The sequence below is a fragment of the Tenrec ecaudatus genome, chromosome 2 (genome assembly GCF_050624435.1).
Source record: "Tenrec ecaudatus isolate mTenEca1 chromosome 2, mTenEca1.hap1, whole genome shotgun sequence".
NCBI classification, from domain to species: Eukaryota; Metazoa; Chordata; class Mammalia; order Afrosoricida; family Tenrecidae; genus Tenrec; species Tenrec ecaudatus.
The window spans coordinates 37,676,390-37,691,144 of record NC_134531.1 but is presented as its reverse complement, the minus strand read 5'-3'; positions in this window follow the sequence as shown (position 1 = coordinate 37,691,144).

The window sequence follows — 14,755 nt, the reverse complement described above, 5'->3', positions numbered from 1 at the left end:
ATCTCAAATTCATTCACTTTGGTATCCATGAGCCTGCGGTCTTCCTGCTTCATCTTCCTGCTCCCTGTTCACCAGCCCCTGAAGCTACATGAGTCAAGAGAAGCCTCCCACTTATGTCGGACCCACGGACCGGTACCAGACTGAACCTATCCACTGCTACACTCGTGGGGGACTTTACTTGATAAAAATCTCTTCCACCATACCCAGAGAACCCAGGCTTGCACAGTCTCCAGTGAGCATTTAGGTTATTTCCATCTTCTTGCTATTGGGAAGAGTGCTACAATGAGCAGGAGCGTGAACGTATCTGTTCACACTTTGTTCTTGATTTGTGTAAGGAATATACCAGGTTACACTGTGAGGCAGATTTGGCAACGGAAAGAAAGAAGGCAAAGGTAGAAAGCAGTTTCAAAGTTTATTTCGGAGCTCCTGGGGAAGGTTCATGGGTCCCTAATTGGGGCCAGAGAATTCACACCACCCGGGAGGGAGGGGAGTACAGAGAAAGGGATGGGAGCATCCTGAGCTCCAGGCGAGGTTCATGGTTCCCAGCTGGGGGGCCTGCCAAGTCTTGCTGTCTGGGAGGGAGTGAGGAGTTTTACAGCCCTGGTCTAGGGGCAGGAGTCATGGGGGAATTTTCCACTGCAACTTTGTTGTTTGCAGATCGGGGCAAAGCAACAACATTCAAAGTTATCTGTAATGGTCAGCCTTCTGCACAGGGGCTGGAAGGCCACTGAAGGGGAAGGGGAGGTCCGGCCTCTCGCAGGGTCCTTGAAGTGTTTTCACCCGCCCCAGGTACCTTTCCACTCGCCTGCCCTGCCAACTCCCACTCGGACCTGACAAACACTATCACTGGCTCACAGGGATTCCTGTTCCCAAGTGCTCGAGGAAGCACTAGACCACTTTCCACCATGGTTGTATTGGTTTACACCTCCCTCCGGCAGCGGTACAGCTTTGCACAGTGTTTGTCCGGTGTTACCGATGCACCAGCAGATTCCAATGTCGCCACACCCCCTCCAGCATTCGTTATTTTCTGATTTTTTGAATTTTGCTATTAATTTTGGGATGAGGTAGTATATCACAGATATTTTGATTTGCATCTCTCAGATGGTTATAGCTCATGCCCATTTCTTCATGCTTGTTGGCTGCCTAGATGTCTTCTTTGGTAAACTGTTTGTCCATGTCTTCTGCCCATCTTGTAATTGGGTAATCTATTTGTTCTTGAGGAGGGATTGAAGTTGCCTCTAGATTTTAGAGATTAGTCCCTTGTCCGATATATTAGTGCCAAAATTTCCCTCTCTTCTTCATTCTGCTATTGAATCAATCTAATGAATTTTATATTGAAGAAATTCTAGAGTTCATTTGAGGCTTTACGGTTGTTTCTTTTTTTATATTTTCTATTCTTGATTAATATCTTCTGTTCTCTCAAACATTGAGTATATTTTCCTTTACTTCCTACAAAGAGGCTTTAAAAAGTTTATAGAAAAATTCCATTGTCTGTTAATCCCATTGTTCCACCGACTTCTTGAAAACCTCTGGAATTGTAGTGGCATAATGATTATGTGTTGAGCTTCTAACCACAAGGTCAGTAGTTCAAAACGACCAGCTGCTTCCAAAGAGAAAGATGGGCTTTCTACTCCCTTAAATTAGTTACAGTCTCTGAAACACAGGGGCAATTCTACACTGTTCCATAGGGTTGTTATTAGTCAGACATAACTTGATGGCAATTTGTTTTTGTAATATATAATAATATCATAATTACACTAGCTACTTTTCAAACCTTTATTTAGTAATTCTAACAGCTAAGTCATCTTGAAACCTATCTTGGTAAATTGCTTCTTCCATGAAAGTAGATCATATTTTCCGCGTGTGTGTGTTTGTCAAATGATTTTTTACTTCTACCTGTATATTGTAGACATGACATGGAGATTGTGGCTTCTATTATTTTCCTCCAGCAAAGTTGATTTCTTTTAAAATTGGAATTACTTTGGTGGGTCTCAGACTAATCTTGGATAATCAAATTTGATTTTGCCTGCAATGAGTAGCAGCTCCAGTCTCAGTTTAATTCCTTCAGCCTTGGATGACTGCTTTGAGTTTCCTTCACACGTGTGTTTTCAGGGATTAGCCAGAGATTTCAGTAGAATGTAAGAGGCTGCTTCTCTTGCTCTTTCCTTTGTGTTACTTCCATTCTCATTCTTCACAGTCACAGTTGACTTGAACTTGACTTTTAGTTGTACATGCCAGAAACATGATGCCATTTACAGCAAACTTGCAATTATCCACGCTGCACAGATTTGGACCATGTATTAGTCTAAGAGCCATCCAAAGGGGGAAAACTTATACCATGTGCTCACTCCTCTCTGCCACCCAACCCCTGAATCTGCCTGATTTTGGTCCCTATCCAATGCCTTTAGTTGTTCGAAAATTATGTTTCCAGTATTTTACAATTGTTGCATGCAGGAGAGCTGGTTTAATTAGAAGTGCTCAGTTGTTACTGGAAGTGGCACTCTTAAAAGTTTAAGTACTAAATGTTTTTAAACCATTAACTGCCAAATGACATGGTTAGCCAACCTTTGAAGTGTTAATTACAAGGTAAGTGTTTCAAACGCACTGAGTCTTCCAAACGTGCTCTGCAGAAGAAAGATTAGCCGATCTGCTCTGCATGGATAGAGACCGGCAGCCGAGGAAATCCTATATTAGGGGATCCACAGGAGTCGCAGTTGACTAAAAGGCAGCAGGTAGTTAAGCAATTGGTAAAAATAGTTTGAATTTTTTTTGACCTTTTAAAAATCAATCCAGTTTTTCAAAAATTGGAAATATTTACTACCATACTTGTCAATCTTTAAAATCTAAAATCATGTAAGATTCTTCGATTGAAACTAAATATTACATTGGAATGAAAAATTATAAATATTGATGATGTAATATACAAAATAAAACGTTTTCAGTGAAAAAGCATTGTCAAACTTTCAAAAAATCCATTTTGAACTTTGTTCAAATGCTAAAAGCAAATTTTATGGGGGAGAATTATACTAAGGTCTGATCTTAGTTTTGTGATTTCACTTGTACTTGAATTAATTTCATCTAGATTGAAATGAAAACTTCCTAAAAGCACTCAACTTTATATTAAAGCTTATCAGCTTCTTAGATGTAGCCTGATAGCCAATCTTAATCCAACAGCAATTATTTTGTCCATTATCAAATGTAATTCTGAGTCACTTTGTAACAATGTACAGGCAATTGCCATACTCCCAAAGTACTTTGTAGAGGATAATGCCAGGAAGAAATTCTTGTTCAAACTTAATACAAAACAACAAAGCTAAAAAGTAATAAGACAGAGCACCAGAGAAGCAGAAAAAATGTGTTTAATCAGGTTGATTAGCTATTGCAGCAAAAATATTGATAGGAACAATTTTCCTAAAAACTGCTGAAAATACTTTTAAAGATGATCGTGAAAATGTTTTGGAAAAGCAAGTTGGGTTAAGCCGTGTGCTCTAAAGAAGCAAAACCAATGATGCTTATATATGTATGTGTATATATATAAAATTCTGTATCATGAAATGGCTCACACAGGGAGTATCAAAGAAGATGGCTAGAAAACACAGAATCGCTGTTCAAAACAGAAAGAAAAAAACAAACAAACCCCAAACTAGTTGGCATTCAGCCACTTCCAGGGAGACACAATAAGAGCAAGAACAAACAGTACTAAAGGAAGACATTGAATCTGCACGGAACGCATGAGTCAAAACCAGGGCTCTAGGCATGGATGAACTGCCGACTGAAATGTCTCAACAAGCTGATGAAGCACTGGAAGCGCTTCCTCATCCATGAGGAAACTTTGAAGACAGCTGCTTGACCAGCCGGAAGAGATCCATATTTGTGCCCATTGACTGGAAGAGATCCATATTTGTGCCCATTCCAAAGAAAGGTGACGCAGCAGATAGGTAACATCGTGATAAATGGAGAAAAGATTGAATTGTCAAGGATTGCATCTTGCTTGGGTCCACAACCAATGCTCATGGAAGGAGCGGTTAAAGGATCAATACAAGACTGGAAAAACTATTCATGAGTTATCCTTAAAAAAAAAAAAAGGGAAAGGGGAGGGAGGGGGAAAAAAAGAGGACCTGATGCAAGGGGCTTAAGTGGAGAGCAAATGCTTTGAGAATGATTGGGGCAGGGAATGTATGGATGTGCTTTATACAATTGATGTATATATATGTATGGATTTGTGATAAGAGTTGTATGAGTCCCTAATAAAATGTAAAAAAAAGAAAGACAAAAAGAGAAAGAATCAGGGAAAAAAATAAAGTAGAAAAAAAAGATTATATGGATGTGTTGCTATGGAAATTCATCTAAGATTTAGAATATAGTTAAAAGTCTTAGAAGTGAGCATAAAGCATGCCCCCCTTCCATTGATGTTCATGTTTACAGGTATATTTATAAGACTAATTACAAAAATTAGTAAGTGAGTTATTCTTGGGGACAGGATCTAGGAAAGAGTGGTAAAGGGTGAGAGAGACTTGCACTTGTCTGTGCAGATTGACCTTGAATCATAAGTATTACTATTATTTTTTCAAAAATAATAATATTAGAAATCAAAGAATCCCTTGCTAGATCAGGAACTCAATTAGTAATTTATGTTCAACATATGCTTCATTTATAATCCATAAAAGATTTGAAATGCACTTATATATTAGGCACTTATATATTAAGTGTTAGTTTCTCTAGGTTAATCAAGCAAGATGTCTTCCAGGGACTGGCTTCTTCTGATAAAATTTGAGACCAAGTCTGGTCATTTTTGCTTCGAAGGCGCAAAGAAAGCCTTTGTCATTGCCCTGAGTCTGCATGCATTTGAGGCTATTGGAAAGATCGTGGTTTGGATCATGTGCACTGCTTTCATCTAAGTGACAATTTTGCAGTACCGCTTTAAAGAGATCTTTGGCATCAGGTTTGCTCACTCCGATGTCTGCTTCCATGGGCATGAGCCCTCTATTGGCAACCTTTTGGAGAACAGACCGCTTCAGGAACACGCTTCAATCTCGTTCCACAATGGTGCTGAAAGCCAAGCCTAATGTCACATGCTTCGCCGCCCCGCCCTTTACCCCTTCTGATTCCCCAAACTTCTGAGTCTGGCAAGGAACAGCCCTCTGGCTGGACAACCGCCAAGTAGGGAAAACCAACCTCCCTTCCAGCCAGCACCCCAACACAGATATTAAAGGAGCCTGGCAAAATCCTCAAAGATGTCTTCTGAAGACCCCCAGAAAGCACAGGACACATTGGCAAAACAATTGCCTAGAGCGACTCTAAAGTTCCAGTAGCTTCCTGGAGAGAATGCAAATTAAGTGTGTAACCCACCTTGAATTTTACAAGCTTGAGCAAGTTGGGAAAATGTTACACAGGTAGGAAAGAATGAAGCACCCATGAGAGGAAACTTGATGTTTGTAAAGTGCCTATTGTTTGCTCTCCTGGGCTGGTATAGTATGTCTGGCCACACCTCCAACTCTAAGGCCCCACTGGAGACATTAGCAAAACCTGAGTGCAGGTCTTGGCAGCCAGACAGAGCTTTTGTGTGTGTATAGATGGGCTTGGGTGTGTACAGCTGTGTGCTGAGATACACCCGTGACAAGAGGAAGGGGCTGGAGTTTAGTTTCCATTCACCCTCGCTCTGTTGGCAGGGCTCTTTGGGAGCACAGCAGGCGGCACAGATGTGTCACAAGTCCGGAGATGTGGAGATGCCAAAGGCACTGCACTGGGCTAATGCAAAGCATCAGGGCTGAAAATTAGCCTTTCTTTCACTCACCGAGCCCTGTGCAGTCTGCAGAAGACTGTGTGTTAAACACAAATGGACTCTCACGCTCTTGGCTCGCAGTGTGGTGTAGTTTTCTCCAGTGATCCCGGAAACGAGGCAGAGGTACTTTACTGTGAAGCTAATGCCCCCGCCATTTCCATGAAGTGGGGAGCAGTCCAGGCACTGACTTCTGTTGTCATATGTTGTCCCTAAGCTGTAGCTATTTAAGGATATTGCCACAGTCATTTTTCGAACCATGAATAAAATTATTTAATAAACAAATGCAAATAACAGTGGCTGTCAAGTCTCTCCCGATTCCCGGTGCTAGTTCATGTCTCTATGTCATAGTAGAGAATACTAATAATATTTAAAGCCTTTTCATAATGCTGTTGCATAGGTAACAAGCCACAGTATAATGTAAGCATAGCTGGGAAGTAAACACACAAAGACAATCATTCAACTTGCTCTCTTGTGATACCCACGTTGTGGTGCGGTCTGAATCTAACTCATGGTGTCTCCAAGGTAAGGCTGCATGCCTTTTCCAAGAGGACAAACCTTCCACGACCATCCTACCAGCTACTCGTCACTCGTGTGCCTGTATATCCCACTGCCATACGATACGAGCAAAGAAGCACTTTCAGATCAAGGCTGAGAACAGATTGTGGCGGTCCCTGCAGGAAAATGCAATGGTAAGTGTGAAACCAGTTATTATGTCATGGCTGGACCGCCAGCCGTTGGAACCAAGGAAAGTGATATGTCTTGCAATCATTGCGTTGACAAAATTAACCCTGTGGTTTATATCAAACACATCCATTTTAATCCATTGAAAGGGATGTTTCCTGGGAAGTGTGACCTGGAACCCGGATATAAATGGGTGTTCTGGCAAATCTTGGTCTCTCGACTTGAATGCTTCTCATTGATGACCACCGATCCCTGGGACCTACGCTTGCAGACGTCTCCAATCTGCCCCTGATCTATGGATTTGGGATCGCAGGTTCCACGACTGCATGGACCATTTTCTCGAGGTAAATTTCTCTCTCCATGTATTCACGTTAAAGATCTATCTATCTATCCATCCATCCCACCATCCATCCTTCCGTCCTGTGAAACCCGAGAGGAAGGCACCTTGGCTTAGGGAATGATGTAAGAGACCCTGAAGAAGAATGAAACATGTTTTCGTATGTGGTTTTGTCTCGAGAACAGGGACTGAGACAGAGGAGATGTGGGATGGAGGCAGTGGTTCCTGGATGGTGCAGCCTAAATGTTGCCAGTTTGCACCCATGCCCACTCTCCACCCCTTTGCAACACCATGAAAGATGTGCTGTGGGAAAGATTACAGTCCAGGAAACCCTGTGGAACACTTCAACTCTGTGGCACATGGGTTTGCCAAGAGCTCAAATCTACTTAACCACAACAGGTTTCTGGTTTTGGTGATTAAGGCACCTATCAGCTTCTCAAGGAAGTCCACGCCTTTAAAAAGGGTGAAGAACTGCTGTTTTACCCAGTCTTCCTGGGAAATGGTCATCCTTGAGTATGCACATGAGTTCAATCTTCGTCAGATATTGCTGCAATAATGCTGTGTAACAAGCAACCCCCCCCCAACTCCAGTGGCTTGCCCTCGGGGTTTTATATTTTTGGTTTGCAGCTCTGTGGGTCATTTGGGACTGTTCTGCTTCGGGCTGCATGCCACTTGGACTTGGCTTTAGACGTTGGGCTGGGTTCAGATCTGTTCTAGGTGTCTTGCATTGTCCTTGACCAGCAAGTCCCCAGAGCATGTTCTCCCCTGCAGATCAAGAAACCTAAGAGAAAAGCCAAATTATGCATGCACAATGAATGTATCTGCTATCTCTCTCTCTACTCACATTCTGCTATGCAGATTTAAACACTCACCAAAGCCCAAGTCAATGTGGTAGGGATGTTTACTCTTCCAGAGGGGAGATGGAGGGCAATTAGCATTCTCTAAAATATTAATTAAATCTGTTAGAACGTTCAACATAAGCCTCAAACATGAAAAAGATCCTGTGTGTTTCAAAACCGCCTGGAAACCTAGATGTCTGCAAACTCAAAAACCAAATGCACCGCCCTCTAGTGGATGCCTACCCATAGTGACCCATGGCACAGAGAAGAACTGTCCCTTTAAGTTTCCAAGACTGTAACTGTTTACAGGAGCAGAAAGCCCATCTTTCTCCCATGGAGTGGCTGGTGGGTCTGAACGGCTGACCTTGCAGATCACAGCTCAATGCGTTAGGGATATATCGCTGTTTAGCTTCTGAAAGAAGAAGACCCTTAATGAGATGGATTGATACCGTGGCTGCAGCCATGGGCGTAAACATAACAGCAATTGTAAGGATGGCACAGAGCCACAGAATTTGGCAGTATTTCCTCCTATTGTACACGGGGTCACTAAGAGTTGGAACTGACTTGAGGGCACCTAACAACAACAACAACGACCGCCTGTGGACACTCCAAAGAGGCTGCCTTGAGGCTCGGTGAGCGTGCCTACTGCCTTGATAAGTCAGTGCTTAAGCAGAAGAGAAGCAGTTTAAGAAGGAGAATGCAAACGTGAAGACAGAATTAACAGCAAATGATGTCTTTCGATTTTATGACAAAAAGGGCATGTTATGTAGAAGCAAATGGTTAACCATTAAGTTCAATGATGTGGGGATAGAGGATGCTGTCTAAGAATGTGAAACATCTGTTCTTTGGCGCCGTAGAGATACCCCTGGAGACAGACTGGGGAGACCAGCTACACGGACTTAACTGACACCTTGCACAACATTAGAGGCAATTATGTAATTTGTTTTAGGCTGGGTTCTGTAGAGAACCAAAACTGGTGATGTTTATACATTTACATAAAGAAAGATTTAAAAAATAGTTGTATTGGCATTAAATTCATGTATTATTTAATTCAATGGTTTAAATATATTTAAAGGAGTGCACAATCACCACCACAGTCAATTTTAGAAAATGTCCTCATGTTTGTACCAACCATTATTAGTTACCCATTCCCCTCCAACTTCCTCTGCCATAATTTTAAGAAACTATTAATCTAATTACTTTTTAAGGATTATGTATTATGGATTTCATATAAAGAAAATCATACAAAAAGAAATCTAACAATGATAACAAACTACAGGAAAACCTCGACACAAAAGAAATCAGAAGATAATAGAGATGAGAACAACTTAAAAATGGCTCTAACACCCTCCTGACATGATCGCTGAAAACAAAGCGGGTACACAAGTAAATGTGGTGAAGAAAGCTGATGGTGCCCAGCTATCAAAAGATATAGCATCTTGGGTCTTAAAGACTTGAAGATAAACAAGCGGCCATCTAGCTCAGAAGCAACAAAGCCCATATGGAAGGAGCACACCAGCCTGTGTGATCATGAGGTGTCCATGGGATCAGGTATCAGGCATCAAAGACCCAGAGCGAAAAATCATACTGTGAACAAGGTGGGGAATGTGGAGTGGAGGCCCAAAGCCAAACTGTAAGCTATTGTACATCCCCTTACAGAAAGGCTGTGGGGAGAAGATGGGCCAGTCAAGGTGCAAGGGCTCATGAGTGAGGGGGAAGCAGGGAGGGAGGGAAAAAAATGAGGACCTGTTGCCAAGGGCTTGGGTGGAGAGCAAATGTTTTGAGAATGATGAGGGCAATGAATATACAGATGTGCTTTACACAATTGATGTATGTATGAATTGTGATAAGAGTTGTATGAGCCCCAAATAAAATGATATAAAAAAAGATGGACAACAGACAAGGAGGTAAAGGGAGACATTGGATGGTGCAAGACATGAAAAATAATAATAATTCATAAATTATCAAGGGTCATGAGGGAGGAAAGGAAGGGGAGGGAGGGGGAAAATCAGCTGCTGATACCAAGGGTTCAAGTAAAATGAAAATTCTTTGAGAATGATGATGGCTACATTTGTACAAATATGCTTGAGACAATGGATGCATGTAAGGATTGTGATCAGAGTTCTATGAGCCCCAATAACATGATTTTTTCAAAAATGACTCTAAAAGGAAAACAAATGGTAATATGTTAAAATTTAACCTAACTATATTTTTAGTAGTCCATTTTCCAATGTTCTCTGTCTGAGGGTAACATTATTCACATCTCTAGCCTGTGGTCTGAGGGGGTCAGTGGAGGCTTCATCTCCAGGGGGACTCTGCAAATGGAGTTTGGCCTTTCATTGTCATTCAAAGCCTTCTGGAAGCCAGGTGCTCAGTGCAGTAACCTTGCTTAACATAAGGAACTCCATTTTGTTCCAAACTGCCTTTGACCCCTGCTATCAGCCACCACTTCTCCTCTTCCCTCTTATGCCTCTCCAAACAAGACCTTGCCTCTTCTGAGACCTCTCCAAATTCTGCCTGCCCATTATCAGGAAATGTTTACTATCATGCAAGACCTTTAATTTGTACCGGAAACTGCTATTCCCCAACCCCATTACCCTGCCAACCTGACAAGAATGTAACTCCTAGAATAGCCCTCCCCTTGACCTAGCCCACTACTCTGAACCATAAAAATCATGGAATTTCTTTGTTCTGAATTGAGAAGTTTCCAAGTGCTAACCTACTCTTGGTCCAGCTGTTTAATAAAGGCTTTAATTATTAATATACTGGTGTGGTTCATCTCACCCATTTACAACACTCAGAATTTAAGCTTTAATATGGTTCCCTCATCTGATATTGAATATTATTATTTACAGTCCTTGGATTACATGGGCTGGTGTGCGTCTTCTGTGTAGGTTTAGCTGACACCTTGCTTAGATGGCTGCTTGTTTTAAGACAAGCCTTTAAGACCCCAGACACCTTTTTTTTCTTTTTCCTGATAGCTGACACCATTTGATTTAAAGAAAGAATTTATATCAAGAAAGTGGTTCACACAATTGTAGAAGCTGCTAAATTCAGTCTGGTTCAAGTCTGTGGGTCAGATGTTAAGTGACTGTGGCTGAAGAACCAGGAAGCAGGAAGACTACAGGCTGGTGGAGGCAGAGGTGGATGGATGACTCCAAGGCTAACCAGGCAGGAATGAATATAAGGTTGGCAGGTAATGTGGAGGAGAGCTGGTAATTCCCAAGGTCAGCAAGCAATATGGCAAGCCATTGGCTCAAATCCTAAAAACCAGAGGTTGTGGTGACAAACACGGGATCTACACCAGCAAAAAGAGGGCAGGCCTTCCCACAGAGACTATTTGAGTAGGCCAACCTAAGAAGAACATTCCCTTTCAATTTCAACAGAGCGGTGACCTGGAAAAGGAGACTGCACTTCTCTCTAATTCCCTTACAAATGGCTTTGCTGCTCATTCCAGATAACATCATGGAGTTGTTACGTCATATTAGATCACATCATGGGGGAGGCCTCAACTAGCAAACTGCTGAACTTAGCCAAGTTGATACAAGAGCTATGTCATCGCAAAGTTATGTCTCATCACAGAGACACTGAATTTTTCCTGTTTTGATGCTGCCATCCAGACTGCTGCAAAGTTGTTTTTAATAACTTCCAATCAGCAAAGTACAAAAGGTTAAAAAATATACTGCACTGTCATCTATAGAATAAGGACATCCTAGAGAGAATCTGAGCATCTAGGTGTGCGGATGGTGACATGATTCCTTTAATTATGAAATGGAAAATTCACACTTAAAGCCATCAATGATCTAGCCTCTAATTTCTGTTTTCTCTCTCACCTCTCTCTTCGGGTGCAGTTCCCACACTGTGTCTCCGGTGACTCACCTCTCTCTTGAGCCTTCTAGTCTATGCAAACTACAAGCCCTTTAGAAAAAGAAAATAGAAATCTTGTTACAATATTGACATATTCCACCATCACTTTTGCCATTTAAAAAGGTATAAGACAAGCCTTTTAGACCCCAGACGGGATTTTATCTCATAGCCAGGCACCATCTACTTTCTTCACTCATTTTGCTACAGCATCCATATCTTCTGAGTTCCTTTCCTGAGGATCAGTAGTGAGCAGGGCCATGATGTAAGAACTAATTGTTCTTAAGTTGGAGCTAAGATTTCATGTAAGCGCCCAAAATCCATTCCTGGATCTATGTTGTTGTTGTTGCTTTGTTATTGCCCTTTGGCTCCCTTTCAATACCTCCTTGCTAATTTATGGTAGAGAGTCTTAGCGATCATCCCTCTGGGCATAATTATATTCCATGAATATTGTCTTTGATTAGTTCCTGGTACTAATTTTTTACATCCCTGTTGAGAGAGGGATATTTGGGCAATGTAGGCTAATGTCATATCACAGTACCTAGATTATTTACTTGTGCAGAATCAATCCCTTCATGGCTAGATGCTAGTTACACAAACAATAGGGGCTAGTTATCAGGAAGATTTACAATAATAATCACCGAGAATGTCAGTCACAGGTTTGCTGTAATAATAGGGCATTGGTGTAGCAAGACCATGTTTGTCTGACTACCAACACGTCAACAATCTTGGTACAACTTTCTTCCACTCCTGAAGATACCATGTATTTTCCGACTTAAGTCCTCAGGTTACAGTGTGTCTGAGGTAGAGCCCACTCCACCTTGTGGAGTTCCTGCATCAGATCTCACTGATGCAGCCTCTGGAGCAAGCTGTATGCCTTGAAGATTCAGATCAGTGTCCCAGCATTCTACAGCACCTGGCCTGGCCCCTCAAGATGCACCCAGAGGCCCCGCTCAATGTGGCTCTTACCAGACATTCCCCACCACGGCCCCCCAAAGCATTTTCAGTTATCCTTGCCCCAAACTGAATATCGGTCCTCACTCTTTTCCTACCAGCAGACATACATTTGTGTTCCCCCAAACATGTTTGCAGAACCGGGTTAATCTACTATAAAAGAAAACCTCTCTAAAGCAAACATATGACTATGAATATTAAAGATCTGCCACGGAGACCCAATAAGTCAGATTAGACCCAATAGCAGTGAACTGTTGTTTTAAATCACTAATGACTTTATGCTTTTTAAATATGCTTATTGGGTATTTGTATGTCTTTTTTAGGTGAAGTGTCTATTCAAGTTCTTTGCCCATTTTTTAAAATTGGATTTTTAGCCTTTTTATTGTTGACTTGTAGCAATTCTTTATAATTTTGATATATGAAACCTTATCAGATATCTGGTTCCTAGATCTTTTCTCTCATCTGTGTATATCTCTTGTTATAAAAATTTCTTGGTTAGATAGGCATTTTTTGTTTTTATTTTGATGAGGTCCACACATCTGATTTTGAGCATTAAAAAGCAAAAAAAGAGGAAGTTCAGAAATTCCCACCAACCTTCAACCAAATCTTTTGCTAAAGTAGAAAATGTCTTCAAATAGCACGTTAAACTTTGGGAATAGGCTTGCTTTCTTCTGAAGAAAAATCCGTTTTAAAAACCAAGTGGATTCTTTCTTACTTATTTGATTTCACCAAAGTTGTTTTGACATATAATCTCTTGAGCTCAGTCAGGAAAGGAATGTTTCAGAGGTGAGAGTAGTCTGTCCCTCAGAAACTTCAGACTGCCGGAAGGGTTCACACACCAGCACCCACCGTGTAAAGGCACCGTGTAAAGGCACGCGAGTTGAAAACATTTTCTTAAAGGCATTGAAGGCACTACCTGCCAAGAGGGTATATATTCTTTTGAAACTCTGACCATGAAAACCACAATCTCTCCTACCATGAACACCCCAGGGATGGAAGCCTTTATTATGTGGTTGGTAATATACACATAACATAAAATCTGGCAGTTTTACTATTTCTAATTGTAAAACTCAGCGGCATTAATTATATTCACAATGCTGTGCAACGTCGCCACCACTGGCTTCCAAAATGCTTTCATCATGCAAACATAAACGCTGCCCGCACTTCACATGAACTCTCAGGGGTCGAATTTTATTTTCAAACAGCTTTTGATCCTGAAACATCCCAAACATTTACATAACTAAAGAAAAGTCGCATAAGGAATCCCACGTAGTCCTTACCCAGCTTCGACCAATGATCCACTTGTTGCCAATCTTCTTGTTGATAATTAGCTTTTACAACAAATCCCTAGGTCTGTCCACTTGCCATCGGTCCCCTGTTGATTTAGAAGCAAACTGGAGACCCCTTGTCATGCCACTAGTAAATATTTCAGTGTGCCTTTCTAAAAGATAAAATCAAAACCGAACTCACTGCCATAGAGTCGATTCTGACTCAAACGGACCCTATAGGGCTGGCTAGAGCTGCCCCTGTGGGTTTCTGAGATGGAATTCGTCATGGGAGAAGAAAGTCCCATCATCTTTCTTCTGCTCTCAAATATAAGGATTCCGTCCAAACAAATCCAGCATGGTTATTGGGGTCAGTGTAAGTATATATATACACTAGATTAGCTTAATGTATGAAATGCTATTTAAGAGCTCCTGGAATTTCTTGGTGCGATTCCGTTTCCAACCCATTTCCAATAACCCTGACAAATCAGCTTCTATGGGAATCAGAATGTCTAACCACAGAGGCAATAACCTGCAGAACTTGGCACCGAACACACCACTTCAGCTGCCCGCTTTAACCAGAACCGTTTCCTTCTGTTTATTTAAAAAACTCAACACACGTGGTTTCCTAATTGTGCTCAGCTGCCAGTTTTTAAATTCTCCCTGTTACGGTTCTCGGCGAACTTGCCAGGCATGGTCTATCTTCACATTTTGAACATTCTGATGCTTTCGAACTTCCACATCCCCTTCAAACAAACCTTCTTTTCACTTCAATATTAAAATCCACATCTGCACTGGTTTCATAATGCTTTACCATTATTGCTTTAGCACATATCAAATGCTTACATTCCAAGATATTTCGTAATGTCATCAATATTTCTCATGTGGCTTAATAAAAATTGATTGTGCATGTGTGTGTGTGTGTGTCTATACAGCAATGATAAATAAGAACTTTCATTTTAGCCCTACGTATTGAAGGCTCTTGCCTATTGGTTTGCAAAATCAAAATCATTATTAAAATTTCTATTGCCAC